The sequence below is a fragment of the Ascaphus truei genome, chromosome 20, assembly GCF_040206685.1.
Source record: "Ascaphus truei isolate aAscTru1 chromosome 20, aAscTru1.hap1, whole genome shotgun sequence".
NCBI classification, from domain to species: domain Eukaryota; kingdom Metazoa; phylum Chordata; class Amphibia; order Anura; family Ascaphidae; genus Ascaphus; species Ascaphus truei.
Window position 1 is genome coordinate 14,928,714 of NC_134502.1, and position 26,192 is coordinate 14,954,905.

At 41.8% G+C, this 26,192-nt stretch overlaps 1 pseudogene; it reads left to right on the top strand.

Annotated features, from left to right (window-relative positions):
* Window positions 1-1,547: 1,547 nt before the first annotated feature.
* Window positions 1,548-2,396, top strand: LOC142470926 (olfactory receptor 11A1-like; annotated as a pseudogene).
* The last annotated feature ends 23,796 nt before the right edge of the window (window positions 2,397-26,192 follow it).

The window sequence follows — 26,192 nt, forward strand, 5'->3', positions numbered from 1 at the left end:
GTGCATCTAAACTGGAAATGAGACAATGCATCTGAAACCTTGTTCTCAACCAATGGTCCATGTTTTGCCTTCAAGCAAATATTATGTTCCATGCAGTAAAAAATAAATGCACAAGAAGCATAACCACTGGATGGGACAAAGCCAAAAACCCATTGACCACTGCTACTTTACTTCCACCAGACAGAGCCCTTATATAGCTTACATTCCCCCAAAATCGTATCTACATACGTGTAATGCCCCTTCTCCCCCCCTAAGGGAGATCGTTGGTAAATAGGGTGTTAGGGTGCTCACCTGTGGGTTCCCAGGAGCCTGGGACTCTGCACACAGGGAGGGTGGAGGGTAGATATAGAGTCTGGTGCAGCGCCTCGACCGGCAAGGGCTCGGCCAGAGGCAGGGGATATCCCTTACAGGAACTTGTAGATAATAAACACAATGCAAAGTCCAGGACCGTAGCAACAGGGATTTACTGTAGCCTTGTAGAATCCTGCACACTGCCATGCAATACAGACAATGTTGCTGGTCTGTCACACATCACCTACCCACTAACTTGGGCAGATGCACAATTCTTCACTGTAACGCATTAGGACACTCACCTTTTCCTGGGCAGGTAGGCCTCAATCTCCAGTATCCTAACCCAGGGATATCCTTCCTACCCTGGAAAAGACAAGATTCCCCAGGAGTCAGGGCCCTTGTACTCAGGAGCTCCCTAGAATATCTTCTAATAAAAGGGGAGGGTTCCCAACTTATGTACCCAGGGGGTGTAACCCTTTCCATCCCCAGTCTCTGGGCAGAACACACTGTTGCACAGCATCACACCACCAGGCTCATGACCCACCAGAACCTTCCTAGCTCGGACTCATGCAAGCTTGTGCCTGGAAGCTGCAACATTGTAACTTAGCCCTTCATGTGAGTGGATTCCTAGCGGTGTGCAAGCTGATTAACCCTTATTAACCCTTTCACTGCCAGCATCTATCATAGCCTACATGCTAAAATTGTCTGTTTCAGCATAGGGGCTACATACGTAAAAGCCCCCAAACAGATGCCTTCTCCCGATTCAAGCTAGTTCAGATGGCAAATGATTGACACAAATCCCCAACCAACTTACAGTATTAACCTGCCTTCTCTCTCCTCCTCTGCATTCTCATCCTTCGGCCATAGGGGTTTCTTATAATCGAGGAGCAATGAGAAAATGTCCACATTCTCCCACCCCTTTCCATACCTTCTCCTTCACCGCTTGTGACAGATGCATCCTCAAGGGGCTTGTGAATCAAAAATACGCGTAATTAATGTTACCTTAACCGCCCCTTCATGATCTTCTCCATGCCCCAGCTTTCAGAAATGTCCTGTGCCCCCACTCACTTTACCTCGGGCTGCCCCAGCCAGCCCACTTCTGTCAGCCATTGAAGAAACTGCCCTTGTGTTTTCTTCATCATCAGGTGATGCTAGGGAAGAATCAAACAATAGTCACAGAACTCCTGCTTCTTGGATTTCAGAATATTCACAGTTTTAAGATTTTACTCTTCTCTCTGTTCCTCGTGACTTACATTATGACCATAAGTAGTAATCTCCTGATCATCGCATTGGTGTCAACCAATCACCAACTCCACTCTCCCATGTACTTCTTCCTTGCCCACTTGTCCTTATCCGACATCCTACTCACAACAGTTATTGTCCCCAACATGCTATGACTCATATGGGGAGAAGGTGGCACCATGTCTGTTGCTGGCTGCATCAGTCTAATTCACTTCTTTGTTTCTTCCGTGGCAACAGAGAGTCTCCTCCTAACAGTGATGTCCTACGACCGATACCTGGCCATCTTTCACCCATTGCGTAACACCACCATTATGAATTTCAAGCTTTGCCTGCAGCTGGTCATCTTGGCTTGGCTCTTAGATTTTATAATTATATTACTCTTAATTCTTCCGATCAGTCAGATGTAGTTCTTGGACACCAATGTCATTGACCGTATCTTCTGTGATTTTGCTCCTCTTGTTAAACACTCATGCTCAGACACCTCCTTTTTAGAAATTTAAGACTTTGTGCTATCCATCGCTTTAGCCCTCTTGCCATTTGTGTTTATCATTGTGACCTACATATGTATCTTCCTCACCATCCTCAGGATCCCCTCCACCACTGGGAGACAGAAAGCATTCTCCACCTGCAGCTCTCACATCTCTGTTGTTTGCACATATTATGGGACTCTGATTATTATTTATGTTGCTCCATCCAGAGGACATTCATTTACCATAAACAAGGTCCTATCTCTGCTGTACACGGTGGTGACTTCCTTCTTCAACCCCTTAATATACAGCATGAGGAACCAGGAGATCGGGGCAGCCCTGAGGAGACGGTTTCAATATACAGCAGATTTCTGGCATGAAAGAAAATGGAGGTAACCCAACATATGAACCTCTTTGTACTATATAAATGATAAGATTAATATTGAATTTGTATAGGGACCTCAGGAGTAGACACTGCTTAGTTTGATGACAGATGACCTCTTCCTGAAGATTTATATCAGGTTGTCCTGCCTTCCCAATGGGAAGATGCACTGTATAGTTAGATGATCAGAAAGTTGTGTGATAGTATCGGTACATGTGCAGATGTAGAAAGGGTATTATTCTCACTGGCACATTATGGTGGGATATGTTGTTATATTCTGTGTTATCAGTGCCATTAAATCCTATGGAAACTCTGCTTTATAACATGAAATTATATGTGATCAGTAGGTAAAATAAAGCTTGCTACATAGGTACAGTGGCGGCCAGCATAAATCTTATGCGGCAGCCTCAGCGTAATTTAAACGCTCACCGTTCAGATGCGGGCTTTGAATGGAGAAATGGGGCCGCGCGCGGCCGCAAGATGTGCATGGCGCGCGGCCAATTCCGGCGCCAAAATTGAAATGGCAGGGAAAAATGCAGTCAAGCTTTAGATTAAGCTTGGCCGCAGCAGTACCATAGTCTCACCATGACATGTATATTCCATGTTGTAACAGGGGACTTATCTCTGTTCACAAATGTGCCTCTAATCCAGCAGTGTGGTTGTTAACTGCTGGTAGGCAATTAACTAACACCATCTTGCTGATTACAGGTGTTAGAAAAAGCCTGCCTCTGAGACAGGAAGGGAGACTCCTGAGCACACAAGTGAGCTGAACAAGGAGACAGACGTCTTGAACCTGCCAAAAGAGACTGCAAGCTGACAAATAGACACAGGGAATAATACTTCTATACCTGGATCCTGACATTGCCTTATCACACACGGGTGTGGACACCAGAAGAACAAAGAAGCCTTCTCCTACAGCAACCCAGCTAACAGATAAGACTTTTCTTTTAAGACTATTATATATGTCTATCTAAGTATATGAATGTCTCTCTGATTTGGGCTGGTGAATTGCTGGGCTAACCACGCAGTTAGAGAGAACTGGATCACAAGTGTATATATACTCCAGAGTGGAGTGGATTTTTGATTTACATGTTTGCTGTGTTTAAAGCAACAGGCGCAATAAAGCCTTAAATAAGTGAAAAATGTGATAAAATTTACGTAAATACAGTTTCACCCCCTGCTCTGGAACCCACTGGAAGGGGTAGTCTTCACTCTTCCCCCACAGTAACAGCAAAACACACAAAATCCACGGGGAGCATGGGGAGGAAACAAAAATAAATTTAAGTGCAGCAAAAATGACAATGTGAAAAAAGCCTTCAATTGACTTGGCTCTAATGAATTGACTACTTACAAGATGTAAGAGTCAAAAAGGCAGGGTTGACTCAAACGGTCAGAGGTAAGTGGATGATGCAGTTGTCATCAAAGTGGATCAGGACCCCAGGATCACGTACCCCAAGAGAGAGAAAAAATTATAACAATAAAAAACGGGCATATCACACTGCATTAGTGTAGGAAGATTTTAGCCAGCTGGCTCACTGTCCCACAACATTCCCCCACTCCTCCGCCTCAGCCTCCGGTCAGCTGTTTAGACTGCTCCGACTGGCGTGTGACGTCACTTCCGGTTTCGTTGCTCGGTGAGGGCTGGATCCTCCTGCAACTCCTCTGCTGTATGCTCCTCTCTGAATAAGACTCCCACTCTACGCGTTTCGAAAGCGACTGCTTTCTTCCTCAGGAGTGGGGGAACGTTGCGGGACGGTGAGCCAGCTGGCTAAAATCTTCCTACACTAATGCAGTGTGATATGCCTGTTTTTTATTGTTAGAATTTTTTCTCTCTACATTGGGGTACGTGATCCTGGGGTCCTGATCCACTTTGATGACAACTGCATCATCCACTTACCTCTGACCGTTTGAGTCAACCCTGCCTTTTTTACTCTTACATCTTGTAAGTAGTCAATTCATTAGAGCCAAGTCAATTGAAGGCTTTTTTCACATTGTCATTTTTGCTGCACTTAAATTTATTTTTGTTTCCTCCCCATGCTCCCCGTGGATTTTGTGTGTTTTGCATAGTTCCTGCAAACAGACTGAGCAACAAAGCAAAGAATCACATGCAGCAGAGATCAGAATTAAAGGGATACACAACCAGGCAGGAAATCTACACTGCACTGAAGAAAGCCACAAAACCACAGATGGACTCTTTTCCCCAATCCCAAGAGGAGAGAGAGAGAGAGAGAGAGAGAGAGAGAGAGAGAGAGAGAGAGAGAGAGAGAGAGAGAGACTGCTGAAGCAGGTAAACCTTACTTTCCTATCACAATAATGTGTAATAGGGTTGTTGAAAAGGGGCTTTGCCTTCCAGCCATAGTCAGGGTTCAAGAAGTGAGTTAGCGCTCCAGAGAAGCTAGGCTTTGTTGTTTTCTTTAAAAAAAAAAAAAATAATTATAATAATAATAAATAAGACTATTATCTATGTATGTGTATTGATAAATGTCTCCATAATTTGGGGCTGGTAAATAGCTTATCTAACCAACCCAGTCAGAGAGGGCTGAACTACATGTATAGATAGTCTCGAAAGCAGAGATAGGGGTTTTTGGCTGGCTCACTATTTCGCTTATGTTGTTTTTTTTTGCTGTTTAAAGCGACAGGCACAATAAAGCCTTGTTATAATTTCACCTTACAACAGTCTCCATTGTGTACCTCTGCACATGTCCTCCTACATATGGTGTCAGAAATTTGGGATGAGAGGTGGCCTTTGAAGTTTAAAGGGCCGGAGATTGCCTGTGGAATTTTTTTGTGTGCTTTTGCCTGCATACAGTCTTGCAAACAAACCTGAGCAACAAAAACAAAGATTCACCTGCAGCAGAGATCAGAATTAAAGGGATACACACCCAGGCAGGAAACTTACACTGCACTGAAACCTACAAAACCACAAATGGACTATTTTCCCCAATCCCAAGAGGGGAGAGACTGCTGAAGCAGATAAACCTTATTTGCCTATCACAAAGTGTAATATGGTCATTGAAATAGGGGGTTTGCCTTCCAGCCATAGTCAGGGTTAAAGAAGTGAGTCAGCCCTTTAAAAGGGATAGGTGTTTGTTGTTTTCAAAAGTTTCGCTGAAGCAGTGAATTCAGATGGTGACTCACGAGCGGTACTGATTCTGCAAGTAAAGGCTGCCACACCGCATAGGACTACCAGCTGTGAGTTTATACAGAAAAGTGTGAAAATTGTTGCAAGACTGTGCTGAAGCAGGGGAATTTTCAGCAAAGAAGTGCTGAGTGTAAAATTACCCTACCGGGAAAAAAGGGATTGCTGAACTGTGTAAAAGGTATCCCAAAGCATTTGCTGAGTGTTGAGTCACCCTGCCGGGAGTGGAAAAAATGTTCCACTGCAAAGAATATATTTTTTTCTGCAAGTGAAGTCTGTCTATGAATCTTGGGAGTAAAACAGGCACCCAAAGTGTGAAGAGTGAATGCCATAATACCCAAAGATGAGACTGAAAATTACTGAACTCAAGCAGAAAACCACATTATTTTGCTGAAGCGGAGGGATTGGACCTAGCAAGTAAATGGTGTAAAGCAAATAGAAGTTTTTACTTAGCAACTGCACATCCAGTATACCTAATGAGAAAGAATGCATGCTCAGTACTGCTGATGTTTTAAAACTTACTAAAAAAAAGAAAAAGTCTACGGAGATGCCTGTGAGAGCTACGACCTCTACAAGCAAAATATGCCCACCGGTAGAACTATCACAAGCTGGGGTTCTAGAAAATACACTGGCAAAAGCTACAATAGCGCCTCTAGAGGTCAGGAAGAAAAATACACCTGATAGCCCCAAAATGGAGGACAAAATGCGGCGTTCCTGTAATGAAACCAACCCCATGGAAGAGTGGCCCTTCCAGTCTGATGAGGAGAAAGACAACTCTTACGGGGAACCCAAACTGAGTCACACCCACAAAACACCCCAAGAATGGTGGGGGTGCCTGAACTCGGTACGAACTGAAAAGACCGCTCCCTATGATGACGAATATGATCGGCAGGAGAAAGAGCGGGAGCAGCGGATCACCGAATATTTCCGTCAGCTAATACAGTTGCAAGAAAAGCATGGTGGATCCTGTGAAGCTGCAAACATTTCAAATGAAGATGGAGACCACAGTATCCCTGAGGGGACGGAGTCATCCAAAACAAAAAGGCAAAAAAAGAAAAAGAAAATCGGTTCTTCATGTACCATGGAAGGAAAAGACACGTCCGCAGATCCCGCAGAGAAAAAGGGGGACCGAGATGCCCTGTAGCCTAGAGAAAATGGAGGATTCATCATGCAAATGACCAAATATCCAGAGGGCCCAAGGCAGAAGTCGGATGACCCAAAGAAGTGTCTGTCCATTGCCAACAGTGAGGAACCCTCAATCAACCATCCCAGGGAAGCGGATCCGGAACCAGTGAGTGACGATCCCTTGACAGCCCTGAAGATGCCCTGAAAATTGCCAGGCGTGAATGTGTATTTTGATATTGCTTATTTGTTCGGGTGTACATTGTGTTTAAGCTGTGGATGTCAAGTGGACCCCACTAGACACTTATCCTTTCCTATGTACATGCAAATACTGTTTCAGGACTTTCCATTGTCATCTTGATTATCAACATATGTTTTGGATGGAATTCTCTCTAATTTTGGATGCATCACATCTCTTCTACCTTCTTCTATCTTCAAGTGACTGCTCATTGGACTGATTCATGTTATATATAAAGTGACACACTCCATATAGGTCATACAATTATTGGTTATTGCAAGGTCTTGGTATACACATTTTTTCCCCCCTCCCAAGACGGGCGAGGGGAGGTTACATAATCTGAATGTAATTTATATAATAATTTTTCATAGATACATATTTTATAGATATATTTTTTATATATATGCTATTTGGATTTTTACTTCCATTTTTTGTAACCATGGACGATGAGGGAATTGAACATGTGTACCATGAAGACTCCACCAATTATATCTTTGGTTATCTTGATAACACATATAGGCTCAGAAAAGCCAAAAAAGTTTTTGATAACCAATCTAGCTTGGACTGTGATGATTTGACAGATCTTCAAGATCATTTTCAGAAATTGAATAAATTAATGACCAATGATACAAGGATTTGGTGGGACCTTATCTCACTGGAGATTTATCTTTTGGTAAAGAGGATTCCAAGAGGGCTAAGAGTTAAGAAATCCCCTACGTTTGGTTTTGTAAGTCAGCAGTTTGAAAATGATTGTGAGACTATTTTAAATGATTGCTCGTTTAAATTGATAGAATTAATTGTAAAATTAAAAACAAAAGAAAAAATGGCTCTTGAAAAGGAGATCAAAGATTTACAAACATACCTTACAAAATTCTGCAAAATGGAAGGTTTCAGAGAATTGGATAAAAATCTAGAAAAAACCATCAAAGATCTAGAAAAATCTATAATGGACAAAAAAAAACAAAAATTTGAAAGGGAAAAATTAGATTATGATCGACATCAAGTATATACATGGGAGAGAATAACAACAAATAAAAGAAATAATAGAGATGCACGTCCCTCTCATTCGACACCAGAAAATAAATCCAATAAATATAGAAAGTCCATTTTGAAACCTAGGGGTAACCCCAATACTCCATACAGCGGAGATTCTGATACACTTGACACAGATAACATGGGACACACTGTTTCATTTTTCACCACACATGAGGAAGACAATTCCCAATCAGATGGAGATGCTCCTAAAGAACAACGCCCTTTTTGGGAAAGAAAATATAAAGAACGAGAAACAGAGCAAAGACCACAACAAGGACACTCCTCTGAATCCTCTGGACCACCGCTTGTGTCAAAAAACCCAAAAGGATGAGACGGGGGACAAAAACAACAAAAAAGTCAAATCAAAGGAGCACCCACCAAGAGAAAAAAGAACTTTTAAATGAAGTGTGTGGTGTGATAAATATATCCAATGTTACACTCTCTAACGACGAACTATCATTACTTAACAAGGGCTTTGGATTTGTTCCAGATATTGATTTTAATTTATTCCAAACGGTTATTGACCTGAATAAGTTTGTCAGGAAGTGCACACTTAAGAAATTCTTTAATGATAAATGTAATTTAGAAAATGATGATCAGTTGATTGGGAATTCTACATCAGCTGATGATCAATCTATGTTTCCTTCTACAGATTGTGTTACTACCAATGAAATATGTAATCTGGACATTAGTTCCTTTAGGGAGCAGTGTCTTGTTCAAGACATGGAAGAGATGCAGGGGTTTCATGATCTTGAGCACAATCCTGATAGCTTTTTGGGTAATTATAAAACAGGTTTAAAGAAAAAATCAGTGTTTTTTCCCACATTTACTAAAGGTAAATTTCTATCCACTTTTGAGTCTCTTGTAGAGAGAGATCTCAGATTATTACATAAGGGTTTTTCATTTAATACCCTAAATGTTTATAAACGTGAAGATAATTTAACAACAAATGAAAGACAAGCTTTGAAAAACTTTCAAACAAATAAAATGTTGGTTATTAAAAATGCCGACAAATGTGGGGTGGTGGTGGTACAGCATAGGGATGATTATCTCAAAGAGGCTATGCGCCAACTTGGGGATTTGACTTCCTATGCTGTGCTACCTTCCGACCCCACTAAAAAAATTCAAAATGAACTTAAAAATTTGCTGGATGTTGGCTCTATGTTGCGAGTTTTAGATGAGAATTATACTGATTTTCTTTACAATCCTTTACCAACACGCCCGTGTTTCACCATCTCCCGAAGATTCATAAGACATTGGTCTAGACCAATTGTCTCTAGTACTGATTCTTTGGGAGATGGTGTTTCACTGTACGTGGATTTTTTCCTTCAGCCCCTTGTTCAACAATTGACTTCCTACATCCAGGACAGTAGTGATTTATTAACCACTCTTGATCAGTTTGTATGGAACCATAACATGGTGTGGGTGACATTAGATGTCACATCTCTTTATACCATCATTTCCCATGAACATGGCTTGACAGCTGCATGCCACTTTCTTAACCGGTCTGATTTAGCACCAGCACAAGTGATTTTTCTTTTAGATGCTATTCACTTTTTACTCACCCACAATTTTTTTCTTTTCAATGGGGTTCATTATTTCCAAACACGTGGAACGGCCATGGGCACGAGTTTTGCCCCCTCATACGCCAACCTCTTCATGGGGTGGTGGGAGTCGTTCCACGTGTTTGGAGAAATGAACCAATATAGGGAGCACATACTTTTTTATAGGCGTTATATTGACGATCTTCTGTTTATTTGGGAGGGAGACATCACCACACTTTTAGAATTAATTTCTGCACTTAATGTTAATGAGTATAATCTTTCTTTCACTTATTCTTATCACTTTCAACACATTTATTATTTAGATTTGTGTTTATATATTGATACAGCACTTTCTATACAGACCACATTATACCGTAAACCTAACTCACGCAACACTTTCTTACGGGCTAGCAGCTGTCATCCCCAAATGCAGCCTTAAGGTTCGTATCCAGGAACATATCAGAAATATCAAAAATGGTTTTGAAAAACACAGTGTATCCAGACACTTTTTATTACACCATAATAAAGACCCGTCTAGTCTCACTTTTAAGGGGATTCAGTCTATTCCTATAAATAGAAGAGGTGGGGACAGAGTTAAAATATTATCTTCCAAAGAGACATACTGGATACATAAATTAGACACCATGTCCCCTAAAGGGTTAAATGAGGACGTTGACATTTGGGCACTCTATTAAGCATTTAGGCCCTCCTCCTACCCCATGGTGATGTCACCGGTATATTTATTAGTGTTCGCACCGTTCTGTATTATATGTTTAGCTACGTCTCTTATATATTTTTATATGTGTTTTGAAATGATGCCTATTTTTAAATAATTAACACTGTGTTTCTTTTATTTCAGAATGTTTTTAAGTATTTATGTTATGTTTCGATTTTAACATATTTTTAGAATTGTCAATAAAGTTGTTGTTTTATAAGTAATGTTCCTATCTTCCCTATCACATTGACCATTACCTACCTTAGTCGATTGGTCCAGTACTAATTACTTGACCAATAAGACATCTTTATGAGGTATTTAAGACCTCTGGGTAATGGCCCAATTATTCCCTGAAGAAGTAGTTAGTTCTACGAAACGCGTTGGATGTTATTGCCTGTTGTCTATTGCTTTTTATTGCTACATCTATTGACATCGCCCTGCCAAAATCACTCCTGTGTGGTATTTGAGCTTATTTGGGCCTTTTTTGAGACTTTCACCATCTACCTGCCGATTCCACTACTGCTGCGGTGACTGTGACGTCATCACGCAGCGTCTCGTGACGGAGCGGCATCGTGGCACGCTGAGTGTGTCCCTGCAGGCTGCGGTTTCACCTTCCTGTGCAGTATACTTGCCTGTGAAGCAACACGAACGGCTCCAGACGATTTGGAACTCTGTGCAGTCCCACCAAGCACTGTTATCTACAGCGGAGTCTGGTTACCTAAAGGGGAATCCCCCCTTCTGCAGTCGCAAACTGCTGGATGAAGAGTTCCAACAGGTTTCCTGCTTCAGAGCCATATCAGCAGTCCCGACTGAGAGAAGCAAGTACCAGATCTTCCTGTTCACAGCTGCAGAGTGGTAACCAGTGTGATACACACTAAATGCACTATTTTCACCTATATGATGTACGCAGATTTTATACCCTTCTATAAATATTAATTTGTATTACCCACTTCACTATTTGGCGTTGTGCGCTGTTTTCTTTTGTTTCCATTTCTTAGAGTGTGGGGGGTGCTGAGCCACCCCCCGTGTTTATAGCAGCAGACGCCCCCAACATTTACACGGTTATGTGATATATTTATTTATATTTTTTTCACTGTGGTTTTTGTGGTTTCACGTCCCACGTACTTAAGGGTTCAGTCACTGCACTGTATCATTTATATATTTGTAGGTTAACTGGTTGCGCACAGTTTAGTTTTTGTTTTTGTTTTTTCATCGTCATCCCCAAGCCATGTTCAGGGGAATAACAAAAAGTCAATTTATCAGAGCACGCCGCAATTGTTCTAATGATGATGAATTTAAATTAAAGTCTAATGATTTGTATAGTCGTTTTCTGCAGAGAGGCTACAAACAAGAGGAATTAGATAAAACACTAAGAGAGGTTTCAAATATGGACAGAAATACTTTACTTAGACAAAAATCAGTCAAGAGATCAAGATCTAATGATAGTTCGTCTTTCATCACACCTTTTAATAGACAACAGTCAATTAAAACCATTCTCAAAAAACATTGGAATATTTTATCCCTAGATCCAGTGTTAAAACCCTATGTGTCTTTGGGCCCCAATGTTATATTCAAACGCGCAAAAACATTGGCTAATACATTATCTCCTAGTTTATTCAGAGCTGAAGAAGGGACAAAATCTACATTACCAAAGGGAACATATACATGCACTAAGTGTAAAGTATGTGACAAAGTTGAGACATTAGGGGGTCTGGCATAACAACATAACATTGTTATAACAACATAGCATTTAGGATGAAGCCATTTTGTGTGAATATTTCAATCCGCCATCTTGTCTTGTCTCTGTGAATCTTAATTTCTGTGTTTTATTTCTGTATAAACAAATGTGTGAAGCAGAGAATGGAATGTTATCGCTCTTAGCTGAATTTATTGACCCTTCCTCATCCAATCAGCTTCAAATTGAAAGTGTAAACAGGCTAAAGGTTGTGAGAACCCATGAGATAAACTAGTTCTCACACAAATACCAGGTGGCAGAATAGGCACATCCCATTTAACCCCAGAATGGTTTCTAGCTGACAGGCAGTTATACAATATTATTATGTATTCCAAAATGACATCGACTTTAATATTGTTATGTATTACAAAATGAGGTAATGTCAGTGACGTGCAAGCCCCCATTGAGGGAGGACACTTTTCAGGATTTAGGGTATAAATATATGGCATACCATGATTATTGTTTAGAGAGCTTTTGTTTTGAAGCTGTCTCCGTTGTGCACTTGACTTGAATAAATTCACGTGTTATTCTGTTTCAAAATAACCTCAGACTGTGTTTTTATTTACGCTTTTCTCAGATGGCGCATTCCGAAATAGGGACTCAATATCATCGGAATCGAGCACCCGGATGAATCACTCCTCCATCACTCAAACCTGTGCGCTCATATGAATCAAGGTAAGGCTACCTGCATTTTTAGACAAACAGCCTGATTAAATTGTTTTGAGTGGTGCGTGTAGCTGATTTTTGAACGGTGTCTTATCTGATGTGACGAGTAAGAATCCCTAGCAGTTTCACGTGAATTTATTATTCTCTGTTCCTGTATTCATTTTAAAGTGTAAGAGTTGTTAAGAGTTGTTAGGGGCTAAGGTAAGAGTCCCGTTAAAAGTTTTGGTGTTTTGGTGATGAAGGTGAGTGTTTGTATGCTTAAAGGGATTGTTTTCAGACCGTCCTGGGTTGTGATAAATATTTTTGTTGTCTGAGCAGGATGGATCCCTGATTGTACATTTGCTCTGTCTTGTCATTAACATACTAAGTGAGTTATTCATGGATATCTGGTTAGAAAGTCTTATCTGTATCCATGTTATAAAAGTATAAGGTTTATCAGGACTGGGTTGGACCCGCTGAAGTGATTCAAGTTTTTCTTTGGTATAGTTATGGTGAGAAAATGTGATTGGGGAACAGTCTTGTGACAGGTCCTTATTTGCATATTTACACTATTCAGAACAATAACATGCCAAAAGAGTTGTACGTAATCAGCTTGCGCTGATTATTGTAACGCTAAATTGTACAGGTCAATTAACAGTTGATTGCTGTAGCCGAAGTATTGTACAGGTCAATTAAATTTGATTTCTGTAACCGAAGAAGTATTGTACAGGTCAATTAAATTTGATTTCTGTAACAGGGGAATAATGGGAAACCAAAAATTCTCAAAGGATTGTGTGTCTGCAGACGAAAATAATAAAGAATGAATACAGAGAACGAAAAGAGACAATATAAATATATTTTGTTGGCCAGAGAATGGCACTGTTTTGTACTATTATCAACTAATTGCGCAGATGTTTAAATGAGAGAGGGGTCTTTTTCTGTGGGATTGATAAGCTCAGGGAGCGCCGTCTCGTGTGTTTTTGAATCCCACAGGGAAACATACCTTACGTTAATATGGGTCAAAATAATTATATTGAGGGACAGAAGGGTCCCGCTGCATTAATTTGTACCATTGCCAGGACAGAAGTTAATATAATAACAAGTGAAAAAGAAAGTGAATAGGAAAAAAATAGCAAGTGAATTTGCTGATAGATAATTAAGGCATATTATGGTGTTGAGGAAGTAGATATTGAGGGTTATTTTTATGAAAGGTTATATGCAGAAATTGGGATACAATTAGAGACTGTGTATATTGTTTGGAAGGGACAGAAAGTGTTTGGAAGGGACAGAAAGTGTTATAAGTGTAAAAAGGTAGGACATGTTGCCAGTAATTTCAGAGCAGCCCTAAGAGATAGAGTAGAAGAAAAAGAATGGAATTTAAAGGTTTGTTCGTACTGGCCACACGAATGGGTCTTTTAAACCAGAAAATATTCTTTTTCCTTCTGTTCTAATGGCAACTAGAAAGAGAAGCAGAATAACAGCAGCACAGACCGCGCCAAAACCCCCCTTTTTCTCAAAAGGAATGTGCAAAAGATACGAAAAGTTAACTCAAAACTCAAAAGCTCCGGAGCATTAAAAAAAAATTAGTTTTAAAATTAGGTTATTTATGAGAGATTGATTCACTGTGTAGGAGAGAAGTTTGTGTCTATGTTCTTTGTGTGTCTGTATTGTGGTTTCTGTATTGTGTGTAAACCAGTAAAAACATGTAAATTGCATTTCTATAGGATTAGGATATGTTGGAGAGATTTTAAGCTTGCACGTATTGTTTAAATTATATAGGGTGTGTTCATAAGTTGATCTAACCTCAGTTTAGTTAATTGTCCCATTTTTATTTTTGAGAGGCCATATTTTTATTTTTGAAAGGTCATATTTTTTATTTTTTAGAGGCCATATTTTTATTTTTGAGAGGCCATAAATTTTTTCGGTTTTATTGCTGTGGAGAGAGCTCCATTTTTAACTTTGAGCTGAAGTTTCAATCCAATAATTAATATTTAGAAGACGGAGAAACTGTTTTGTTATCTGCTTTGCACTCAAGGTCTTTTTTTGCCGAAACGCCCGGGCTGGCAAATTGCCCAAGATAAACAAGCTGTGAAATTTTTCTCTGAGTGACTTTAAAAAAATAACGCTGTCAGTGTGTTCGGCACTGTGCAAAGAGATTATATTACAAGAAATTTAGTGTGAAGTCCTATACAAAAGCATTTGACTATTATATGAATATGTGATGTATTTTATAACTTCTAACCATTTATTTTTCCATAGGTGTTCTATTTTTATAATAAGCAGTAGTTACTGTAACAATCACTGTATAATATATAATTCTAAGTCTGCTGATTAAGCAAACAACATCCTAGTTGCTAATTTATTTTATTTATAGAATGTTTTGCCAGAAAATGGTGCACTGGGAGTCACCTCTCGTTTTTGGATATGTTCTAGGTATAGAGTTAAAGGACAGGTGATATACAGTTGCAAATACAGTTACATAAGTGAGCAGGGTATATATTATATGCAAGGCATTTCATATTTTTAGCAGAATATTTACAATGGAGTGTTTGGGGTGGAGGCCAGACTGGAATTGGCTAGGGGCATTTGTCTTAGTATAGTAATTGTTTAATTGGGAGTGAACACATTTTTGTCCATGACTTTGGATAGTAGTGTATTGTAGTGTATGAATTTATGTATAGCGTCAAAAATGTACTCAGCACTTCACAAAGAATACAGTAGAGGGAATTATAATAGAATAATAAGTGCAGCAAAATCAGACAATAGGAAAGGAAATCCCTGCCCTTAAGAGTTTACAATCTAAGGTTTAAGGGAAATTTATAGAGATAGCAGGTGAGGGAATAAGTGCTGTAGATGGCAGTGCTTGGCCACAATGGGTGTGGTAGGAGTGACAGTGTGTGAAATAATAGCCATGAGTGCAGGCTATTGGGATGTTTAATTTGTGGGGCAAGTTTTAAGGTTAGTTAGTATTTTATGAAAAGGTCGATACCATTTGCATCAGAGGAGATGATAGTGAGGCATGAATGAGAGCAAGTGTGTATTGGGAGAAGAGATATTGGTCTGTAGTTTGAGGCATTGTTTTTGTCCCCACTTTTGAAGATTGGGACAGCTCTGGTAGTTTTCCAGGTCTTAGGGATATGGCCTGTAGACAGGATAGAGTTGATTATGGAAGCAATTGGTTTGACAATGGATGAGGCCCAAAGTCTTAGGAACTTAGATTGTAGTACAGTCAAATCCACACTAGCTGCTTAGTTTTAAATATGAGGAGCATTAATAGGAGATACCTCTGTCTATATGTGGATGTTAAGACAGTAGTAAACACATTGATACAGCAGCGGCAGCTCTTATTCGAGCAAAAGCCGCTGGCTGTATGCGGCTGGGAAGCGGGTAGCCGCGGCGCGTGGCGGCGCACTGTGACGTCACAGTCACATGCGCGCCCGTCTTCCCCGTCTTCCCCGGCTTCCCCAGGCTTCCCCGACACCCCTGGAGATGAAATTAAGGTAAGCGGGGGTGCGGGGAAGCAGAGGGGCAGAGCAGAAGCCGGGTTCGGGGTCCGGAAGGGGGGGTAAATTGCGCACGATGAGGAGGGGGGGTGAGTGGGGGAAACGCGGCGGCGCGCGTTTATTACTGGCGGCAGCTGGAGCAGATCCCGGCATGCCGCCGGCATTTAGTGCAATAAAGTATGTCGCTACTGTACAAGAATTTGTTCCTAGGTATAAATTATCTCCCTATGAGACACTTATGGGATGACTTATGACTATCAGTAGTTCAAAGGAACAAATTAAGGACCATCTATTGGTAATAAAACAATTAATAAGTATTGTATGCCACTAATATATTTTTTGAGTCTCTCTAGGCATAAGGTATGATAAAAGTGCACCTACACGAGACGGAGTTAAAGGTCAAGTAGTTCCTAAACAAGCATGTTCCTCATCCCAGATGAAAGGGCCCGTACTAACCACCAATACAGCAATTAAAGTGGCAGAGTTCTTTCCCTGGACCCAAAGTACAGTAAAGCTCATTCCAGCTCCACCAAAGTCCAAAGGCACCTAAAGCACAGCAGCATCAAGTTAACGTTTTGACGAGACATAAACTTTGACCGTTAACCAACGAGGAAAATAAGATACCAGGCAGAGGCCTGGTCTTATCAGGAACACTTCATTTTTTCAAAGACTCAAAACATTCTATTTTTTCAGAGACTCAATATTCCTGATTTCTATCAGAACATTTCATTTTTCAGAGACTCAATATTTTTATTCTTTAGAGTGTGTTTAAGTTAGAAATTTAAGGTGTATGTACAATTGAGCCTTGATGGGAGGATTGGTTTCCTGGAAGCGTGGCTTGTGAAAGCTCTTGTATGTGTTTTGGCAGTACTCATCACTCTCTATGTATGTGTCATATGCAGCAAAACTTTGATCCAGAAGTGTGTTGCACCTCCACCGAGAGGAGGGGGTCACCCAGGGGGTGTGTCAGCCACAAGGAAAGGATCATAAGTCAGCCATGTTGACCATCGCAGACATTGTCTGTTCTGATATTCTGAGTGAATGATGTATATAATGCGTGCAGGGGTGAGGATCATGCATTTCGCTTCCACAGATACCAAACCCCCTAAATTCTCAGTAATACTGTAGAATGTTGTGATGATTCTGAAAGTATATGATGATAGAGATAGATGCAATTTCCTTTATCTAGCAACTGCATATCCAAAGAAAGGTTGCTTGCATAAAATAAGGTTTTTAGTATTATGTGTATAATTTCTGTATTTTCCCATTTTTTAAGGGAACCTCTTTAAAGGGTGTATCACACACTAGGAACAGGAATCAATTTATGGGTCAAGTGTCTCCACCAACCAATGAAACCTGTGTTAAAATGTATGTTCAGTCAGATAACAATTTACAGGAATGATGTGGCCTTAATTTTGCAGTTTTTAATTTCATCATTAAACCAAGAACAGGTTCAGATCAGGCTTATGGCCTTACAAAACAGAATTGCTTTAGATTACATTTTAGCATTGTGGCAGGACGGCCTGTAGCCGAGGTCAGGGAACAGTCCACACGTATAGTTTCAGGATAAATAAAAATGTTCAGTGGCTTTATTTCTCCACAGTAACATAACATGAGGGTACACTGTCCCTTTAACAAAATTAATCCTGCTCCACTTTTGGGAGAAAAACTGACTAATAACACAGCAGACCTATCTAGCAGGCTGGCTGGCTAAACCAGAACCAAACCATAAGGGTACTTTAAGCAGTCAGTAAACAAATGAATAATCCTTACTTTAGTTGAAGTAGTCTTTGGTGAAATCCCTCTGGCTAAGGGCTCATGCAGCAGTGTGCTTCTCTCTCTCTCTCTCTCTATGGCAGCTACTGCCAGTCACATGATCCTTTATCTACCTTGCTGGCTCTCAGGTGTCAGCTAAAGAGTTCTGATTTCCTAACTTCCACCTGAGTTAACCCTTATGAGTGCTGGATGAGTGCTGGATGAGTGCTGGATGAAGCACTTAGGGACCAACATGATAGGGCTACACCATTCGCTGTGGGACTCCTCGATCACGCCCAATTCCAACATGTCTATTATCTCCCTCTCTACCAGGTCTTTTCGGCCCTCTGGCAATCTATAGGGACGGGACCGTACTTTTACGCCAGGTTCTGTCTCAATTCTATGGGAAACTAAATCAGTCTGCCCTGGCAGCTCAGAAACAACATCTGGGAACTGGTCACATACATCAAGTAGGTCTGACCTTTGTTCCGTTGTTAACTGCTCTCCCATGGGAACCTGATGGTCAGTGTACGTACTACCCTTTGGAAGCTTTGGACCCAAATCCATCTCTCCTTCCCGAGGGTGAATGAACAGTGATCTCATCGTTTTCCAGGGTTTCAGGCGGTTCACGTGGTAGATTTGTTTACCCTTCCTGGACCCTGGTTGAGAGATCTCATAGTTCACCTCCCCGGTGCGGCGGAGAACTTGAAAAGGACCCTGCCACTTTGCAAGGAGTTTACTCTCTGATGTCGGTAGTAGTAGCATCACTTGGTCCCCAGGTTGGAAGACCCTCAAGCGAGCATTTTGGTTGTACTGCCTCTCTTGACGTTCTTGAGCAGATTTGAGGTTTTCCTTCGCAAACCGACCTATCATGTCTAGGCGGTTTCTAAGGTCTATGACATACTGAAGGGTATTCTTGGAGGGAGAGGGCTCCTCCTCCCAGGATTCCTTCAGTAGGTCGAGAATACCCCGAGGTTGGCGTCCATATAGGAGCTCAAACGGGGAGAAGCCTGTGGATGATTGGGGAACTTCTCGTACCGCAAACAACAGGAAAGGGAGAAGTTCATCCCAAGCTCGCTTTTCAGTGTCCACAAACTTCCTAAGCATAGTTTTTAAAGTACGGTTAAACCTCTCTACCAATCCATCAGTCTGAGGATGGTAGACCGAGGTCCGGACGGATTTTACCTCCAATAACTTCAGGACATCCTGCATTAACTTTGCCATGAAATTTGTTCCCTGGTCAGTTAACATTACTTGTGGAAGTCCTACCCTAGAAAACAGTTCTAACAGCCTGTGAGCAACCTGTTTAGCAGTGGCTGATCTCAGAGGGAAGGCCTCAGGATACCTGGTGGCATAATCAACAACAACGAGTATAAATTTATGTCCCTTCGCAGAGGGTTCTAAAGGTCTGACCAGATCTACCCCAATTCTCTCGAATGGGACGGCTACCAAGGGCAGAGGAACCAAAGGAGCCGGCTTCTGTCCTTTTTGGCTAGTTAACTGGCATTCAGGACATGTCTCACATAGTTTCATGATGTCACCATGTATGCCTGGCCAGTAAAACCGGGACGAGATGCGGTCCGTGGTCTTATCTCTGCCCAAATGACCACCCCATGGGAGAGTATGGGCTAGGGTAAACACTGTTTTAATCAACCCTTTAGGGACTAGCATCTGTCGAATGACCTCCCCTGTTTGTGTAACCTAATTCACACGATATAGTATGTCATTCACAGTTCAAAATGTGGAAACACTTTTACACCTTGTTCATCTATTATCTTGTTGTTGACCTGTACCACCTTCTCATATTGTCTAGCCAGAGCTGGGTCCTCCCTCTGCCTCTGACGGAAGTCAGGAAGATCCAGGTCTGGCAACACTCCTGTATCTATCTGTTCCCCACCCTGGTCATCCCCGGCCATGACCTGCAGTCCTTTGGGCTGACTAATGTTACCAAAAGTCCCAGCCTTTCTTAACCAGTCCTCTTTTTCTGAACGTCTCTGTTTACGTGTCTTTGGGACATGGTGTCTACGGGGAAAAATCTCTGGGGAAAAAGTGAACAAGTCTCCGGGCTTCTCCAGTACCAGAGAAGTAGGCTCCGTAGGAGCAGGGGCCAACAATGTTTCGAGGTAGGGCCAGTCTCGGCCAAGTAGAACAGGAGCAGGTAGCCAGGGAGCAACTCCCACTAGTAGGCTAGCCTCTTGATCCTGGATACGCAGTGTAATGTTCTCCGTCGGGTATCTCTTTGTATCCCCAAGGATACACTCGATATTCCAAGGAGAGTCATAAGATAGTCTATTGCTTGGAATTAGGCCCTCTAGGATCAGGGTTTTTCCAGAGCCCGAGTCCAGCATGGTGTTTTCTTTTGTCCCCTCCACAGATGCTGGGACTAACCACGGAGTGTGGTCCCCTCGGAGACAAGCTGTGGCAGTGGTTCTGCCAGATGAACAGTCCATTTCCTCATCTCCTGAGTCCGCAAACTCGGTCGTCCGCGGAAGCTCTCGACGGGGCTCGGTATTTGGACCTCTCCGCTGTTGGATGGGGTCCTCCCTTCTGGTTGGTGGGGTTATCCTCTCCACCGGGTGGGTGACAGGAGTCCAGGTTCTCGGGGAATACTGTGGGTGGCGGCCTCCCTTGAGTGATCCAGTGGCCTCGGACCCAGGATGGGCGTCTCTGCGGGAGTTTGTACCAGGAACCCTCCGAGATGGGAAAGGGTCTTCCAATCGGGTTGACTGGATCTCCTGAGCTGGCGGGTTGTAGACCCCTCGATTGTCTGCTCTCCTGCCTCTAGTATCACCAGAAGCAACTGGTGTTTGCACCGGCCGTTCCCAGCTATACTGTTGGGTGTCGTCGCACAGGAAGTTTTCCACCAAGCGGACCGCTGAATCCAGGGAAAATGCAGCGTGTCTTTTTACCCAGGAGCGGGAGGAGGGGGGCAGTATCTGTATGAACTGCTCGAGCACAAACTGTTCAAGGATCTCTGCCTTGTCATGTTTTTCCGGTTGTATCCACCTGGCACATAAGTCTACTAAGCGGTGGGCTACGACCCGGGGTCTGTCTCGGTTTGTATATTTGACTGTCCGGAACCGCTGTCGGTAGGTCTCTGGCATGAGGCCTAGGCGATCCAGAAGAGCAGCCTTTAGTTTCTGATAGTCCATGGCCTCGTCCGCTGGAAGAGCCTGGTAGGCTGCCTGAGCTTCCCCTATGAGGAGTGGAGCCAGAGTCGTTACCCAGCGATCAACTGTCCAGCTGTGGGCCGTGGCTACCCTTTCAAAAGTGAGGAGAAATGCCTCTGGGTCTGCGTTTGGCTTCATTTTAGGCAGCATCACTGGTGGGTTATTTGGAATCCCTGGTCTGCCTGGGGTTGGGCCTTCGACCAGCAGTTGGAGTAGCTTTTCCTCTCGCCGGGCCTGTTGCTCATCTTGCTGGGCTTGTCGTTCAGCTTGCTGGGCTTGTCGCTCATCTTTCTGGGCTTGTCGCTCTGCTTGTTTCTCTGCTAGCTGGAGCTGTTGCTCAAGGAACTGAGAAAAAAATTTCTCCATTTTTTTTTTTTTTTTTTTTTGGTGTGGCCCTTTAGATACAGGGGCCGTCCGACATCCCACTTCTGACACCACCTGTGGCAGGACGGCCTGTAGCCGAGGTCAGGGAACAGTCCACACGTATAATTTCAGGATAAATAAAAACGTTCAGTGGCTTTATTTCTCCACAGTAACATAACATGCGGGTACACTGTCCCTTTAACAAAATTAATCCTGCTCCACTTTGGGAGAAAAACTGACTAATAACACAGCAGACCTATCTAGCAGGCTGGCTGGCTAAACCAGAACCAAACCATAAGGGTACTTTAAGCAGTCAGTAAACAAATGAATAATCCTTACTTTAGTTGAAGTAGTCTTTGGTGAAATCCCTCTGGCTAAGGGCTCATGCAGCATTGTGCTTCTCTCTCTCTCTCTCTCTCTCTGGCAGCTACTGCCAGTCACATGATCCTTTATCTACCTTGCTGGCTCTCAGGTGTCAGCTAAAGAGTTCTGATTTCCTAACTTCCACCTGAGTTAACCCTTATGAGTGCTGGATGAAGCACTCAGACATATGTCTCCCAGGCGTAACTGATAGGAGTTGACTTCACTCTGTCACAAGCATCAAAAGGAGGTGTATGTGCCCTAATTAAAGAACAATGTTGTGTTTTCATCCAAGATCAGAGTGGCAAGGTACAACATGAGTTAGATAAGACAGAAGAAATTCAAAAAAGACTTAGGAAGGAAGGGGACACAGACTGGGACCCTTTGGGGCTGACTGGATTGGTAGGATCACTAGGAGCGATATTTTTGAATGCGGTAATGTGTGTGATTTTGATACTCGTTGTCATCTATGTTTGTGTTACGTTTGTCAAAGGCATGATCCACAACCATGCAACCCCCTCTGCAGATATAATGCCATTGTTTGCAGAACCAATCTACAGCAGTCCCTTGAAGAAAGAAGATGCCAAGTACAATTTTCTAACTCTGGAAAAGAATTTGGCTATAACGCCATACGAGACTATGACTACATTTAGCAGGCACCCTCGTGCACTGTCCTATACCCTCAAGCAGCATTATGAGATGATGCAGCACCCTTGTGCCTCCCAACTTGTTTCTGGACTAAAATCATACCAATAATTCTCAAAAACAATGTTTTAAAGAATCAGAGGAGGGACTGACAAAGTTGAGACATTAGGGGTCTGGCATAACAACATAACAGCATTTAGGTTTATGAACCAAGGTAAAATGTTTACATCAACTGTTACCAGAATGACGTACAATGTTCAAACTTTTATTAATTATAACTCCACTTATATGGTATATTTGTTCAAATGTGGCTGTGGACGTCAATACGTCGGAAGGACGACTAGACAGCTGAAGGTTAGAGTTCTAGAACACCTTAGACTGATTTGCAATAAAGATCAAAATCATCCTGTACCTAAACATTTTTCAAATTGTCCCTATGGTAGTGAGAATCTCCTCTCGTTCCAAGGTATTGAACAAATTCCCTTATCCCCAAGGGGTGGAGATAGAATTAAGCTATTGGATAAACGAGAATCCTATTGGATTTTCACACTTAGAACTAGAGAACCTCTTGGCATGAACATTGATTGGGATATAAGTCATTTTTTATAATGATTTTCTTATAGATATATTTTTTACATTTTTTATATTGCATTTATTTATTATAAGCAATACTTATTATTGAAAGTAATTCCTTATTTATCATTTCTTATTTATTATTTTTTATTTAAATTATCATTATAGTTATTTGTTCATTTAATAATTAATATATTGTAAATTAGATTATATATAATTATATATTCATAATTATTATTATGTTTGCTTTCCCAATCACTGTTCCTGCTCTTTCCCATTTGTTATACATGTGTGCATGATTTATTTAGTGTTATGTACACATGTATATATATTTTTCCCACTGTTATATAAGTTTACATCTTATGATGCTATCTTTTGGGGTCATCTCATGAATGTTTTATAGATATGTTATTATATGTGTGCTTCTTGCATTTAATTGTGAGTAATTTTTACGAATTTATTGAATTCATAATTATGCATTTACTATCATTTGCATCATATATGTATATATACATACTTTTTACATTGTGAAAGTGTTTTCCTATGAACTACAAGGTAACCACTATTTTTTGCCTGAGTATATGTTTCAATGACATTTAACATTACAAAATACGAATGGTCATTAGCATAAGAGTACAATAGTAATTGGAGATGAATAACCATTATAAACTTCCTTTCTGTGGAAGTTTATTTTACTCCCCCATATTGACTTTACTCTGGCAAATTTGCTGCATAAGCAAGATTGATTACGTTTAAAATTGTGTATTTACATACGTTTCTGTGTGTTGTTCATGTGTTTTTTTGTTAATAAAGTTTGTTTTATAAAAAATAGAAAGAAAGTTAGACTTAGCATATCACCTGACTTGCCCAGCCTATGGCTGTGTAGCCACGTCACCGCGACTCTCCTGAGATGCGGGCAGATGACGTCACACCCGATAGTGCAGAGGACAACTCAGGTGAGTATAAATCAAGCAGCATTATGTTATCTTGTCACCTTGATAAAGTGCCATGTGCACAAAACGCGTAGGTGCGTTCGTGTTGTCTTGTTGCTCTGCCTACCTGCAATAAACCAGACCTAATGCCAGATTGGAGTGTGCATTTTTGTTTCATGTTTTCCGGTTCCACTGGGAGTTGGATTTTCATGGCAGTGCTATCCATTATCATCCTCTACCGTGACTATGATCTGCTCCAGGAAAAATTGAAACTGAAGAAAGATGGTTACGCAGAGCTACTGAAAAATAACGTGGAGCTACAGAAGAATGTGCTCACGATGTACTCTTTGGCCAGGACAGAATTGGACGATCTCAAGACTGAGCTAGATACTGCAAACTACTACTACCTCCATGAATGAAAAGCTTAGCCAATCTGATAAAATGATGGCTAAGCTGAAGCGGAAGTACAGTATGCGGAAGCAATGAAGGAGTTTACAGTCTTTCAGCAAGATGTTCACAATCTTCGCGCAGCACTGGATGCCTCTCAGCATGAGATCAACAGTGGCCACACAAAACTGGAAGTCTCCAGAAAGAAACTACACAATCTCGCTGAGGAGCTGGACAATTCTAAACAAACTATTGTCAATCTTAATACAGATCTCAACGTCTCTCAGAAGGAGCTTCAGACCCTCAACCTAGAGAAGGAAGTCTCACGCCAGGAGACTGTCATTCTCAAAGCAGATGTGCGTAAAAGAAGGAGGACTACATGGAGGACCTGAAAATTACAGAGACTGCAAATTGAGAAAATTTAAGACTGAAAGAAGAGAATTCTCATTTGACAGACCACGTCAAGGAAAAAAATAAAAAGCTGCACGAGCTAAAGAAATAAATAAACTTTTGGAAGAGGAAAAGTTTGAAGCAGAGCACCGACTGCAGAACCAACTGCAAGACCTGCGTACGCACCTCCAGAATCCGGAGGAGAAGCAGCAAATTCTGCAGGAAGACAATCTGCAGGCTGAAAAAAAATAAAAGTGCTGCAGGAACGTCTGATTACCCAGTATGTCCCCGCAAAGCAGCATGAGAAACATAAGGCTACCCTGAGCATCACCAAAGAATCGCTTGAGGCCAAGCTTAGAACCCAGGTGACTCGGCACAAGAGGGAGCACAAGAAGGTCCAGAAACTAAGACAAGTAACTGTGGCCCGAGCAAAGAAATTCACAGTGCTTCACAATACAATGAAAATGTGGAACCAAGCTCAGAGAAAGCAAAGTGCGCAGATAAATTCCCTGAGAAGAGACTTGCAAGACGCACTCAAACAACTGGGATCTCTCGCGGATGAGATTACAGTACTACAAGGACAAGTATTGACCCTGACCAAGCATCAGTATCCCACAGCCACAAAAACCCAAAGGAAAAAGGGTACAGTGAGAGCTGGGAGCACCGCTTGCCTAAAAAACAAGGTTGCAAAATCTGAACCACCTAAACAAGCACTAGCTAAACCTTCAGCCACCGAACAGGCAACAAAAAAAGGTATACGTGCAGAATCAAAACCAGAAGAATCCTTAGCAGATGAAGCTGAAAAGATGGGACATTCTCTGGAAGTGGATGTGGAATTGCAACTCAATCCCAAAGAAGCTGAACTAGCAACTCCATTGAGTGGAAAAGTGCAGAGAGACAGCTTCAAGAGTGGAAAACTCAAAGGGCTATTCCTAAACGCTCTGCAACTGTTGCCATACAGTCTGCCTACAATAAGAGGAGCACCCGACAAAAGGGAAATCTCATGACCGCGCATACAGTAAAAAGACTATTCTTGGAAAAAGTCCTCCCCGAGCGACTGAGGAGTGCTGATCTCAAGCACCTTCGGGAGGAGACACGAATAAACTGGAGAAAGGTCTCCAATCCCAGCGGGGCTGAGGGTTCTCTTCCTCCATCCACTCTCATTCAAGTCACAGAGATATCTCGAATGAGAGTGGAAGGATGGGCTTTGGCCGTGGCAAGCCCGAGCTTTCCACAAACAGGGGAGGTATGTAACAGGGGACTTATCCCTGTTCACAAATGTGCCTCTAATCCAGCAGTGTGGTGGTTAATTGCTGGTAGGAATTAACTAACACCGCCTGGCTGATTACAGGTATTAGAAAAAGCCTGCCCCTGAGACAGGAAGGGAGACTCCTGAGCACCCAAGTGAGCTGAACAAGGAGACAGACGTCTTGAGCCTGCCAAAAGAGACTGCAAGCTGACAACAAGACACAGGGGATAATTCTTCTATACCTGGATCCTGACATTGCCTTATCACACACGGGTGTGGACACCAAGAGAACAAAGAAGCCTTCTCCTAC